This window comes from Gymnodraco acuticeps, unplaced genomic scaffold (genome assembly GCF_902827175.1).
Source record: "Gymnodraco acuticeps unplaced genomic scaffold, fGymAcu1.1, whole genome shotgun sequence".
Lineage (NCBI taxonomy): Eukaryota > Metazoa > Chordata > Actinopteri > Perciformes > Bathydraconidae > Gymnodraco > Gymnodraco acuticeps.
In genome coordinates, this window is record NW_022990082.1 from 166,090 (window position 1) to 181,206 (window position 15,117).

Sequence of the window (15,117 nt, forward strand, 5' to 3'; positions counted from 1 at the left end):
TATTGTATCTCCCATGGTTCATTCGCTTGTATCATGCGCAGTGATTTGGATTCTTCCTGTCTGAGCTGTTGAAACAGTCTGGAAACCGCAGTAAAGAGAAACATAACCCCAGAGCTTTCTAATCCACCCACCATCCTCTGCTCTGCTCGATATGCATACGATGTGGGAGGCTATTGTGTGAACTCACTGATCTGATGCCACATTAAATATGAGCAACACGCACACACACACAGTAAAATGTTTCCTAACTAACAGGAAATAAAAAGCTTTTGTTGTTATTGCACATGTGACGCAAATATGGCCTGAAGCAGATGATACTCCGGGGATGTTTTAATGTAATATAGTTTGGGAACAATATTTGATGCAGCATGTTTTTCGCAATAAGATTAAATAGATGGGAAGCTCAGAGGAGTCTTTATGAGCATTTGTTGCCTCGAGCTGCGTGCCTGATTTTGTCTGTGTATTTATTTATCACGCATGACCTCACTGATTCAAGTATGAGCTGCAAAATAGCTGAGAGCAAAGTTGTGACAAAAATACTGCTTTTGCCCTTTTTTTTTTTTACCCCCTCACTAAGATGATTTCTTACTTACTGCTCAATATCGCTGTGACCACGCTCCCATAATCCCCTCCGACACGTTCCACAGGCTGCATATTTAACATCCGAGAGTTTAAGTTATTTTTGTCTTGACTAAGAGGTTGAAGTCAGTGGCATCACATCTGCAGCTGATTCTCTGAGAGAGGAAATGCATATTCACAAACCATGAAAGGAGGCAGAATTCTCCCTCACAATAATCCACATTTAGAGTTTTCAACCATAGCAAATTTTATACAGCAGATCCATATATTTCTGCAGGCTTATCCTCTCTCCTGCTGGCATTAAGAAGTTTAACGTCTCACACTGCATGTGTTAGTAGTAAAGGTGGAAATGAGCTGCAGCAGCGCGGGGAGTAATCCTGCCCTCGGAGCCTTCCAGCCACACACCCCTGATTTACTCCTGACAGCTTCAAATTTAAACTGTGATCACATTTTCCCCACTCTTCCTCAGACACGCTCACTTTTAGAGTTGGCCAGGCTTGCACAGGGAAGTGAGTTTTCCCCCCCTGTTGTTTCTCCCCCTGTCTCTCCCTCCTGATGTCTCACTTTCTCCTTATCTCGCTGCAGCCCAGGCTTCTTTCAGGGATTCATCAATAGCCGATCCTGGCATCGTTTTTGTTTTCTTTGAGTCCTGCAGCCTCTCTGTCTCTGTCTATCTCTGGAGATTGGACAGTCCATTTGTTAAGACTGAAAAAAAAGAAGAGGATTTGAGATTGGATTAGGAGAACAGGTGGATTAATCAAAGCCAGTGTGTTTCGGCTACAGACAGTTCTTTCATTACGGCCTGATAGGATGGGAGCAAATGCTCCTGCATGGAGAGTAAATACTGTCTGTTTGTCTGAACTCCCTCTCTCCTTGACTACTTCAGCGATTCATTTTAAGGATTGCCTCCAGGAAGACACAGATTTTCAAGAGTAATTGTTGGCTAAAATCTGCACATACACTCCCTCATTTCAACCCTTTACATTGAATTCAGTTATTCTCATCGGCAGACTTGGAGACTCCAGTGTTGACACTAAGTGGATAATACATTAAATCTTTAGACTGGAACAGATGGCTCTGTCTGAACACACACACAAACACTTAAAGGGCACAAACATATAAATCCAAAAAGAAGCTAAAAATGTATCGATATCTCCCTCCCTGGCTTTTGTTTATTCCCTGAATAACAGCGGTCTGATGACACACATTCAGAATAAGAATCAGAAGATTTGTATTGTCATTATACTCAGGTACAACCGCAGGCAGCTAACCAATCAGAGCAGAGGCTGAAAAGAAGTGCTGCAGTATGAGAAAAATAAATATCTTTCAGAACAGTAGAGGCATAAAATACAAATATGAACCTGAAATGAGAATTATAGGGAGCCTTTAATCTCCAACATCTGTATGATTACTGCCTGACAATGGTCACAGTAGCACCATACTGTCTGTCAAATGCTAATGACATGTGCTCAACGGCCCGTCTACACTACAGGCATCGAAAAAGCTTGAAGCTGGGCGTGTCTGAAGCTTGGCGATTTTTTGCGAGCAACGCGACCAACAACCAATCACATGAATCTCCCGCCCCCGACATACAAATCAATAGCAATGTTAAAACGAAGTAAACTGGATATAAAATCCCCAAACAGGCGAAAACCTACCAGTTTCAACCACTGTCTCTGCCACCTCCCTCCATGCCTGGCTCCTCCGGTTTGTATCCCGGTAAATAGTTCTGGTCGGAAAGAACCGGGTGATTTGCTACCGTAATTTCTCGTTTGGAATATGAGGAAATGAACTGCGGTCTGGCTCTCCCAGCTTGCACGCGGTTTGATTGGCTAGCGCTTGTACTGGCGGGAATTGCAAAAACGGGATTTGATTGGCTGACGCCAGCTTCGAGCAAGCATCGAGCCTCAAAAGTTGAACATTGTTCAACTTTTGACGCCGATAGACGCTCGCGATGCTTGCAAAGCCTTGCCATGCTACCCACAATGCAGTTCGGCGAAGTTTGAAAATATCCTACGTCACCCCATTCAAATGAATGGGCGAAGCGTTGAAAGCATTTTTTGACGCCTGTAGTGTAGACGGGCCGTTAAGACATGTGTATTACAACTGTGAGGAAACCTTATAGGGTCACAGACATAATGAGGCCAGAATCACGAGTTAATGTAGTCAAAATATAACTTAAAGAGACTATGATACATTTCCTCTACATGTTAATGCGTGTGTTCACAGTAATGTGTTTTGTGGTCGGGCAGTGATGGATGCGTAAAGTTTAAACTCGCACACTAATGTCGCTGGTGTCTTCACATCCTCACTCTTGAGGTGATGACAGGAAGCCCTGCTATAGCCTGCAGACAGAGCATTCACACAGGGCGCCGTGACAGCCCGCACTTTGTTTGAGTTCTGGCTCCGTGCCCAGACTTGCCCTTGCATGATGTTGTGGACAGCAGATCGAGCGCCTGGCTGGACTTCACATCGCTCATTAGCTGCCCCGTGGCACACAGGCCAGCAAGCAGAGAGCAACATGGGAATCCAGGCTCAGGCCCAGATGGACTGCAGGACTCCTCATCTGCACACTCTATCACTCACAGTAATCAATAGAGCCACAAAATACAAATGAAGGTAGAAAAACATTTGTTTAGACTTGGAAATTTATCAGTATCTCTCGATAGTCTGTTGTTGGGATGCAAGTGGTGAGTGTAATTATGGAGTGTATTTAACTGAAGAGGTGGAGCGTAAATCTCAGTGGAAGTATCAGCGAGAGCAGATGGTGCAAAAAACACAATAATACAAAGATGAATTTGCATCGTCAGAGGCCAGATTCAGGCATAGATGTGTTTAGAGGTGGAACAATATAAATAACACATTTTGTTATTAATGTTAAAGGCTGTTTTATTTTACTAATTACTTGGCAGCCGGGAGTAACTGCGCTGCTAAAAGTGAAGCACAATGAAAAGCTTGTTGCTTTAATAATGAAAGAGGCTTGTGTTGCTTCAGGCAAATTAATCATTGTCACCCGGCAAAATGTGCATGTCAAGTAAAGAAAGGAGCAATTAAAGGCGACTCACACCGACTATACCTCATTAACACCAAACAGGCATGTTGACGATATTTCCCCTGTGTATAAACAACATGCCATTATCTGATCCAGCCCTGCTTTGTGGATCAAAAAGCTCAAAATCTTTATTGATTGAAAAATGAGCGCTCCAGCAATTTATATTATTTGTATTTTATTGTTTGTGTATTCATAGTTTTTCTGTATAAACCAAGGCCACACTTTACAGCATGTATAGCCCAAGCTAATTTGCAATGCCTGTCTCAAGGACTTATAAGATACATAAACTAAAGACAGTACAAAACACCAACCCAACAATAGATACGCACTTTAAAGACACATTAAAGACACATAACTCAGCAAGAAAGTGCAGAAAAAACGTTACATGACACTAACTGATAAAAAAAAACACATAATACAAGAAGCACAGATCATTCTCGACAACATGACTGGCCCTTGTTTATTTCATGTAGCCTGGAAATAAACCGCAGCGCATTGTAAGTGAAATGTGTCTCAACAATATATGTTTACAGTCATAGCTTTGCAGTAATGTCAGAGCAGTCTGTTCCGATGAGTGTGAGAGAGAGACACAACACAAAGATGACCTGCAGCTGTCAGTTTGTTAAAGCACTGGATAAATAGTTTATGACGTGACATTGTGTAATTTAATATATTTGGATTTGCTCTTTATACTAAGGGCTGTTTATTCTGCTGCTCCAGAGATCTTCCTGCAGCTTACTGTATGTTCCTTCCTCCTCCTCCTTCACCTCCTCACTCCTCGCCTAGCTCACTTAATTTCTGCCAACATCAGCTTTATTGAGGCATGAATGTGAGACTGATTCTCACCTGCACCTCCATTTGCTGGCTCAGCTTGTTCGGGGCTTAAAGCATCCCAGGGTGGATATTCTCAGCTGTTGTGTATTATCCTTGAGCTGCGGACATATTTGTGTAATATTACATTTCATTTTCCCACCAGTTCAACCTTTTATGGGTTATTTTTGTTTCTCTTCATTGTGATAAAACATTTTAAACAGGCCCTATTATGCTTTTTGGGGTTTTCCTTTTCCTCTAGTATGGTATATGGGTTTTTGTGCATGTCAATGGTCTGTAAAGGCTAATATCCCAGTGTTCCCTCCAGAGGGAGACATACATACAGTACTTCTGTTACATAATGACAGCACTATGCTACACTCACCCTTATATTGGTTAGCGCTCCAACCTATGGCTCCAACACATTCCACATGATAGGCTAAGGGGCGGGACATCTCTTAGCGGTTGCCCAATCACAACAGAGCTGTCTAGCTAACCAATCAGAGCAGACTGGGCTCTGGTTTCAGACAGAGGGTGAAAAGAGGTACTGCAGGCAGTATAAGAAAAATAAAGACCTTTTTGAACATTAAAGCATGGAGACATGTTACAGTAGAGGCACACAATACAAATGTGAACCTGAAATTAGCATGATAGGGCCCCTTTAAGCTTGCACTCTCCCTCCTTTCTGTAAGATATCTTTCCCTCACATGCTCTTACATATATATACTCATCCCTATATTCATTTTCAAATTAAACATTCATTTAAATTAACTATGACTGTGTTATAAATAATTTCTGTGATTTAATTAGCTAACCAGGGGAATTACTCTCATCCACAGGGTTTCGTTTGGTCCCGAAGCCTTGACTTAATTAACAAATTCATACGGTGCCTGAGCCGGGCGTTTACTATGTGCGGCATTATACCTGCTATTTTCATATTGCCAGGCAACAATCAATTATTGAACATTTAATTGAAGCCGCCTGCATGGCTCCGGATCTGGAGCTCGGCTCACCCTCCCGCTGTCAGCTGCAGACTTATGTACTTATGCAGAGGAAAAACCTAAATACTATTTGTTCTGCATCTGTTTAATCAGAGATCTGTCACAAATGTGTCCTTGTGTCGCTCTCGGTTCTTCTCCCTGCTGTCGCTGTGGGTGTTTATATGCCCTATGTGTCTCTGACATTGGCAGGAAGCTGCTGGGGTTATTCATGTGATGCAGTGATGTGTGCAGAGTTTGAGAGATATTCCCAAGTCCCTTTTGGGAGGCATTGACCCTCAGCGGCAGAGGTACTGTCTCTCAAGTGCAGCGACGACCTCCCACTGTAGCACGACTGACATTGACCCAGAAGCATGCAGTCTGTTTTTATTCCGCTATTTCATGCATGTGTTGTAGTAGAAAGTGTGGGCAGTTCAGATTTCATCCTTGAGGGGTTGAACATTTTCATTTTCCATCCCTGCTGCAGTCGCGCCTTTCAGTGAAATCTGAAAGTTGGTTTGAACGATTTCTCTGCTCGCTCTCTGTTGCTAAATCTATTACTTCAATGGATTTATTTCTAAATTAGTTTTGGTTATTCGCGGTTGCCCAACTCAATTAAAATTGAGCAAGAGGAGAGCGTCCTCAGATAAGTTAATTTGCATGGCTTTCACTCGAGATTGTGGTTCCATAAAAATATTTGAATGCTCTTTTTAGGGTATAGGTATCAAAATCATAACAGAGCTGAACTGGTGCTTTCAGTGACCCCATTGAAGATATGTATTTATTTTGTTGTGAGTCGTACCTGGTCAGATCAGATTTATTTGTATTTCCAGTCATTTTCAATCTGCACAATGCATCTTTTTAAATATCAATATAAGAATAGGAGAGAGGTTAGTATATTGTGCTACTTTATCATTTCAAAATAGTCAGTTGTTGTGGGGAGTATCTAACCAAGTGGAATCAGCTCTGGATGTAATGCAGGAAAGGAGACCAGGTTTTATGGAAGGAGGTTAGATTGTCATTTAGGGTTGAAGAAAGTTTTTGCCAGGTTTGAATGATCTGTCTTTCTCACATGTTAGGCAGACATCTCTTTAGGGCCGGAATGGACAAAATGATTGCAATGACCAGTAACTCTTTCAAATAACATATGGATGCGCACATATTGTATTCCTTTGAAATAACCTGTCTAAGGCCTTACAATGTGCATGTTTTCATTATTTGTGCTCAGTGTTACACAGGCCTCTGGTCATGTTTCTCCTTCTTGTAAATTAGGACCTCCAAATGATGATTTTTACTCCATACCTCGGAGATACACTCATCAAAACTCTGCTTTTCATGTAAAGCAGAGGTCAGAACACCACAGGGTGCCTTTGAGATGATGTTCAGACTCCACAGCACTGAAAGTAAGAAGTAGTCGATTAATGATCACGCTTATTCCCAGTGGAAACAGTTAAACTGCATTCCTTTCTAGTTTTGTCCGTGCTGATCTGCAAAACAGTCTGACATAATGTAAGAAGTCAGAAGATGCTCGAGGCCCACTGCAGTCTCTGGTTCCTGTTTATGTAAACACTGAAAGAAAATATAGTGTAATAATCACACACGTACACACACACAAAGTCTATTGACTCGAGCAAATATGCTCTCCTGCCCACATCCAAAAGAAATTGTCTGTGTGTTTGTCTATAGTCTCCAGAGCTCCTCCAAGCTGCCTCTCTTCCTCCTTCCTGCTTCTCTCAGAGTCCCACTGGGTGCAGCTTAGCCTTCCCCTTTTGCTCTCTATCTCTCTTTATTCCCCTCATCCTTCATCCTTTCCTAACTCCCCACAGATCAGTCTTCAGGGCCCAAGCAGACGTCCCCTCCTTTCCTCTCAGTCCTTCTTCACTCTGCTCACACATTTCTCCTCTCCCTCTGGGTCTTTGGACTCCCTGTAGACCTCCATCCTCCCCGCCCCTCCTCTCAAAGTCACCACTAATCCAGTCCCTCGTCTTCTCTATATCACTTTGTTTTTCTTAATGCTTCGGCAGAGCTCTTGGTGAGTCACCAACCTTTGTCCGAGCCGGCGGGTGAGGGACTGTCCAGCCTACACACACAATAATATGTCAAGCAAACACTCAAGCACCAGCATATTACTCATCCTGCCTCTGCCTGGCTGCAGCATGGAAATCCTCACGCAAAGTTATCACATCATATTAAGAAGAAACATTTCAAAAAGCCCACACACACACACACACACACACACACACACACACACACACACACACACACACACACACACACACACACACACACACACACACACACACACACTTCAGCCACAGAGAGCCGTGTAATTGAGGAGACACTGCAGTGATAAGCATATCAAGCCACAGGCTGAATTAAATGAAAGTTACATTTAGCAGAGACCTTAATAAAACATTTTTGAATGCATCATGTCTCTAGCTTGTGTGTTACATTTCTTAAATGCTTCATTTGGTTTTGGCTTGTATTCGGGTAAATCCTGCATTTGTCATCTTGCGTTGTCACTTAATTTCTGTCCATGTTTTCCTAATCGCTCCACAGATAGCACACAGGAGAAATCAGCAGCTTACCGCACCAGCTGAGACAGATGCCTTGTGTGTGTGTTTGTGTACATTCATGCTTGTGGTGTGATGAATGCACTTGCTGCCGGAATATGTCTGCACTGTCCGTGAATACATGTGCCACCTCTGAGCTCGCCTCACCCGCAGGGAGTCCAAGACGAGCTGAGCAGCAGCGATTACTCACGCAGCCTTTTTCACGATTGCAGTTAAATGTAACACAGTGTTTGCATGCCTACTCACGCACAGACACACACTCACGAACACACTCATTTTCTGTAAGTTGTATGATGCTCTTCTTGACAGTGGTTCACAGCTGCAGCAGTCTGGCTGGTCCAACAGGCAGATGGGCTCCGCACGGCACTCAGTGTGAGGCTGCAGGACACACTCCTGAACACACACTCTTGAACACAGACTCCTGAACACGCACTGGTGTGCATGCAAAGCAGGTAGGACACACATGGATGCACAACAATTTGATGCCTCATTGCACACCCACTTAATAATATAATGGCATGTTGGACGAGGTCAAATAAACATTATTGTTGTTTAATTATAATGAGCTGCAGCACAATAACCATGCATGATAACCAGTGTATTCTGTAGTTAAGAAAGTGGCCGCTTAAATGTAGTTGAAAGATGAGGAAAGATATTCAGATTTTCTTTCTCTGTTTCTAGCCAGGCATTTGATGGCAACAGATTACATTTGAAAACAGATTCATTGTTATTTTATCTTATCAACCCTTTCTTTTCTTTTGTATACCCTGTAACCATATATTTCTCAAAATGAAAACAGAAATCATTCATGTCCCCCTCAAGAGAAAATAACACATTCTAGGGCTGCTCGATTATGGCAAAAATCATAATCACGATTATTTTGGTCAATAATTGATTTCACGATTATTAAATACGATTATTCATTAACTTTGAAAACATCCATTTATTGAACTTTAAAACAAATACATATAATAATTTGAACAGTATCTTTTTAACTGTTGATTACCCTGAACGTATAACTCAACTGAAAACCAAAAATACATACATACAAAGATACATTTATATTTAAATTTAAATAAATAAATAAATATTTTGGAGCGCACTTCCACAAGCTACTAAACATATATTAATATGGTCTAATATAAATTAGACCAAAAATAAATTAGATCAAATATGTTGCAGTGCACTGTCACAACCTAGCAAAGCAAAATAATCGTTTTTTTGATTATGTTGTTTTCGTAATTGTGGCCGGCCAAAATCGTAATTGCGATGAAAATACGATTAATTGCACAGCCCTAACACATTCTCTAACTTGGATGAGCATCTAACTTTTCATCTACAGTAGTGTGAACATTTCAGCTTGTCAAATGCTTTGACCAAATGCCAGCAAAACTAGTGATAATCCTATCAACTGCAGCTTCACATTGTGTTTAGATTAGATTACTTTATTGTCATTACAAAATGCAAGCATAGTGTAAAAAATTAAGGAGGGTCTAACCAGAGTGCAAAACAGTCAGTTATATACACAATTTATCACTAGTATGTACAAAATAAATGATACGAAAATAAAGGTAAATAGATGGGAAATGTATAAATAAGAATAAATACACAGATAATAATAAATACAGTGAATACAGTACTGTATAATTGCGCTTCAGCACAGCACACGACAACAACTAGGCAGTATGGGACAGCGTAGGGTTCATTGTCAGCAGTCTGACTGATGAAGGGAAGAAGCTGTGCGTAGTCCTGTTTGTTCTACCCGGGAGGCTGCGGTAGCGTGTCCCAGAGCGGGTGCCACGTAGGGGGATAAACAGTGTATGGTTGGGGTGGGAAGAGTCTCTGATGATGTTTCGTGCCCTTCGCAGGCACCGCTTTTCATAGACTGAGGCTATGGAGGGGAGTGGCATCTTGATGATGCGTTGTGCGATCTTCACCACCCTCTGCAGTGATTTCTTGTCCTTGACCGTGCAGTTACCGTACCATACTGATATGCAGGTGGAGAGGATGCTCTCGATGGTGCAACGGTAGAAGTTCATTAGCACCTGGGAGGATAGGCAGAGTTTTGCCAGTTTCCTCAGGAAGAAGATGCGCTTGTGAGCCTTATTGACTGGGCTGAGGTGTTGGTGGTCCAGGAGAGGTCCTCCGGGATGTGGACTCCCAGGAACTTGAAGCTGGTGACCCGCTCAGCCTCTTCTCCACTAAGATGCGTGCCGTCTTTGTTCCTTCTGAAGTCCACAATGACCTCTTTCGTCTTCTTGGTGTTGAGAGCCAGGTTGTTGTTAGCGCACCACTCTGCCAGATGCTCAACCTCTTCCCTGTATGTCGTCTCGTCATTGTTGCTGACAAGCCCGACCACTGTAGTGTCGTCTGCAAACTTAACAATGGTGTTTGAGCCATGTACAGGTTTACATTGATAAGCGAATATTAGCTTTCCATTATGGTAAATTGAGGTGCTGCACATTAAGGCCCTGTCACACTGTCCCGAAATTGACACCCGATGGACACACGATAAAGGAAATGTTCAAATTCGGCTGTGATCGTAGCAACATCGGGCCATTCGTGAGGGCATCTTAAGCCACCGTATGACCGCCGGTGGAGTTTCTCAGGCTCCGGCAGCAACTTAGTGAGCGGCAACTTCGTAAGGCACTCGTGAGGACATCTTGTCAAATCGTGTCATCTTCGTGTTATCATCGGTGCCATCGGGCATTCGCCCTCACTCTGATCGGGGCGAATGCCCGATGGCACCGATGATAACACGATGCCCTCACGATGGCCTTACGAAGGGAACAATTGACACACGAATTCAACACGAAAATGAACCTTCGCAAGGTCCTTCGGCAATTTTTTGGCATGCCAACGATTTTGCCACCGCTCACGAAGTTGCTGCCGGAGCCTGAGAAACTCCACCGGCGGTCATACGAAGGCTTAAGATGCCCTCACGAATGGCCCGATGTTGTTACGATCACAGCCGAATTTGAACATTTCCTTTATCGTGTGTCCATCGGGTTGTTTTATTGCACAACAAAATCATGTAAATATATTATGTAAATAACCCAATTTGTGTTCTGTGAAACTAAAAAGGATATAATATATTATTTTGAAGGACAGATGACAGGAAGTTGTTGTTGTTATGGAAACAACATTACGGAGAAAACGTAATATTTTCTATATATAACGACGGATAAAGTAAAGAACAAAGTCTGAAGATATCAGTACAGTATCATAGTACTGTAACACAATTGTTTTTGGTACTTTCATTGCAGTTGTATGTCTTAAATGTAATGTAAATGTTGCCTTCGTGTGTGGTTCGGGGCCATCATCGTGCGAAATTCACAATTCCATATTCGTGTGTCCATCGGGTGTCAATTTCGGGACAGTGTGACAGGGCCTTTAACAATAAACCTGCCTCACAGAGCTGCTAGTATGGCTGTCGATTCTCGGTTTTGTTTATTGGGAAAAAATACATATTTAGGCTTGTAAAAGCTGCTCAAATTTAACAAGTTAAAGGGGGTACCTTATATTTAGCTATAACTGCTTGCACCTTATAGACATTGCTTCATGATTAAAGGCAACTGGCCAAAACGGTTGGGATTCAACAAACCAAATACTTGCATATCTTAATCTTAAGGGTTATTTTAGCCATGGTATCACAATTGTTCTACCACAGAATAGCATCTATGTATTCAAATACTGTCTGTAACTTTCTCTGAAGTTTGTCAGAATTACGTTTAATGAAATGTAAAATCCCACTGCTGTGTATCTTTGTCCTTCATTCACGGAAATCTGCAGCGTTCCTCCTTGTTGTGCGTTTAGTTTTGAGTGAGTGGGTGTGCATTAATGGTCAAAATGGCTTTAAGTTGCCCAAGGCCATTAGTTTGTTTTTTGTCTTGTTTGAATGGGTGAGTCTGAGAGATACTGTAAAACTGTCAGAGGGGTTTAGTCAGTATTTACTAATGGCCCTTCAGTAAAGGTGCTGTTGATGTTTTAAGAGCAATAATACTGTAGTATTTACTGATTTGTGGAGCTCATGTTTGTTTTCCAGCTTTGACTGTGTGTTAAAGTGTTGATGCTTACTTTAGAGGCTGTGAAGTTGTTAAATGTCTGTCACTAAGTGCTGATAATGGTTGACTTTTTACTACTGTAGTTTTCTTTCTTTTTACGACTCACTTCAAAAGTCTTTTGCTTGTTATTTATTAAAGCTGACAGACACTGTACTGCTGATTATAATTCAACTAAATATGACTCCCTTTTGCAGCTGCCCTGTCGATTGGGATTTATTTGAGTTGCAGCTTAAAATGCTGGTTCGCTAGTCGCAAACACTGTAAGACTGATGTTGTGCATAGAAGATGTTTACTAACCCAACAAACTGCTGTGGACTCAAATGATAACCCTTTTATTGAGACAGTGTTTCAGCAAAGTAACAGTTTATTTGACAATCCATTCATATGATGTGTCTGCCTGTATACAAGGAAGACATCAACACTAAATCAGAAGATCCAGTAAGAATACAAGTGTCCTATATAATATTCACATACAGTTATGCAACATTTAGAAATGCACTTATCCACTCAGATGCATCTTTGATCTGTAAATGGAAGAGTTGAGTAAACTCCTTTAGAAACACACTTGCTCTTTGCAAAATTACAAAACTGTAACTTAATGTTAAAATATTAAATTCAATTAGATCTCTGCCTGAGTGCTACCATGTTTCAATCACAGCACTTTGGCTTTTTGTTCAGCCTCTCACATCCACACAGAGAGAGCAAGCATAAGCAGTACGTATAATTTGACAAATTACTATAGATCCCAGGAGTTAATGCACAGCCTTTTCGACCTGCACAGTAGGCAGGTACATTGCCTTTATGTTTTATGTATAATGTATTTATCAACACCCACCCCCTCAATTCTCCTGCAGAAAACTCATGAAAATATTACACCAGAAACCCAGAGCAGACTTAGTTTCACTGCTTTCCTCAGGTATGAAGCATGGTGATTATTACTGTGCTGTGTTGTTATTGTGAAACTACTGCAGAGCTACAAAACCAACATTGTGTCCTCCATCTCACAGCAAAGCTTCTACCTTGAAATGGTTGAGGGGAAAATGGCATTCATGTGAAGGTCATCGTAACACTGGATATTGCAGTACAGCAGTTTGGGCGAAAGTTAACAAAACCAGTGGCAAAATTGAGATTCTGTAAAAAACAATCATTCAAATGAAGAGACCACACATGCACAGAGACTGCAGCATGCTCCATTGTCTCTTTGAGGACCACACCACAGACTGCAGATCAGATGAAACATGGCACAGCCTCCATCTTCACCTGGATATGACACTCCTGCACGGCCTCAGGCGCTGATTTATGCTCTGAAAAAAAAAAAAGTGGCAGAGAAATGTAAAAGATGTGTGAGGATGCCTGGAGGAAGAGCGTGAGTCTTCCCGTCCTTGTCGGCATCTGAGCCCATTAAAGAGACTAGCACTTAAGTTAAGAATGAGTGGTGTGGGAATAGTGCCCACATCTTCTTTAGTTCACACCTACTTAATAAGGTAATGTATTCATATTGACTGTTTTTGTAGGCTGTGGTGTATTTTATAATTGTTATGTAGTCGATAATAAAGCCAATATTCTGAATGTATATTTTTTCTTGTATGATAACTTAATTGAAGTTATCATTGAATCATTTTTGGGGATTCACAAATGTCTTATTGGTTCAAACTGAAAATGTCCTTTAATAATAATTTAGCAGATAACCTGGATGTTTAAAACAAAATCGTAAAACTTTTTCGTCCAAATATATCCTGAGATGCCATTCCCACAGAGATTTAAAGGGCAAGAGCTTCTTCCTCACCATTAAATGAAATTCAATCCACCCTGAACGACCTAAAACTGTTTCAACCACCTGACACAGCTCACCACCCTCTCTCAATTTTCACTGGCGTAAGAGCAGCTGTCGCTCAGTTTGTGGAGTTGGAGGATCTACGGCTCCATCTTTGTGTACTTGAGCAAAACACAAAACCCCAAATTGTACCCGCTGTGTGGGTTTCATAGATCCAAAAAAGTAAGCTACATTTATATAAAATAATATTCAATCATTATTTCCATGTATTGAGATGTCTTTTCAATGCTAGTTTTGTAAAGTGAATTTGGGAATATAGTAAACTGAATTGATCCAGGCAGGTCGAGGAGAAAGTCTGTTCAACACTTCCTCTCAACTCTGTGGAGCTCTTAGTGTCTTTCGGCTCATTGATTTTGGTTTTACAACCCACAACTTTTCTATTTTGGTTCACTCTCAGCTGCAGGCTACTGATTTCAATGAAAAAAAAAAAAACTTTGTCTGGTTTCTGGTTGTTGCTCAATTGTGATATGAGTAGTATTGACCAATCAATTTTAAGCGGGCTTTTTTTGTATGCAAAAAGGAAATCTTGTAACTCAACTAAAAAATTAAAAAATATATATATGTTAGTAATTTAGTTTTTGGGAGAAGGGGTGGGATTAAATAAGTGTAAACTTCTTCCCACCCCTTTTTGGATGTGTAATTAAGTATATTATTTGTTTATACATAATTTAGAATCAGCAATATATTTGTATATCAATTTGACACTTTTAAATTTTGTATTTTATAATAATTTTCATGTTAAATGTTTGTATTATTGTTTTACACATTCGAAATAAATCGAATCAAATCAAAAAGCCTTATTATCAGGTGTTTTCGAGGGCTGGTGTAAAGTATTTTAAAGGGATATATTCTCAAAAATGAAATGTGATTCTAAAATCACCTGAAACTAAGAATCGTTGTGTTTTTGGATTTACATTAGGAGTGGGTCCTCTTCACTGAGTCCAGAATGGACAAACCAAACACATGTGCTCTAGACCTCTACATTTTGTGCTGAATGCCACTGTAGTTTCTTGACAATCCTGTTAACTGTGCAGCCTGTCCTCCGACAAAAAACGACCATATAGGCCGATTGTTCATGCCCTTATTACGACCCAGAGACACGTTTTAAAGTGTATGTTGTTTCTTACACGACCACTAGAGGTGCTCTAGTGGTCGTGTAAGAAACAACATGCTCCCGGCCCGTGCATTGCAAATGCTCTGGAAAATCCTAAATTGTGGAATAGTTTGG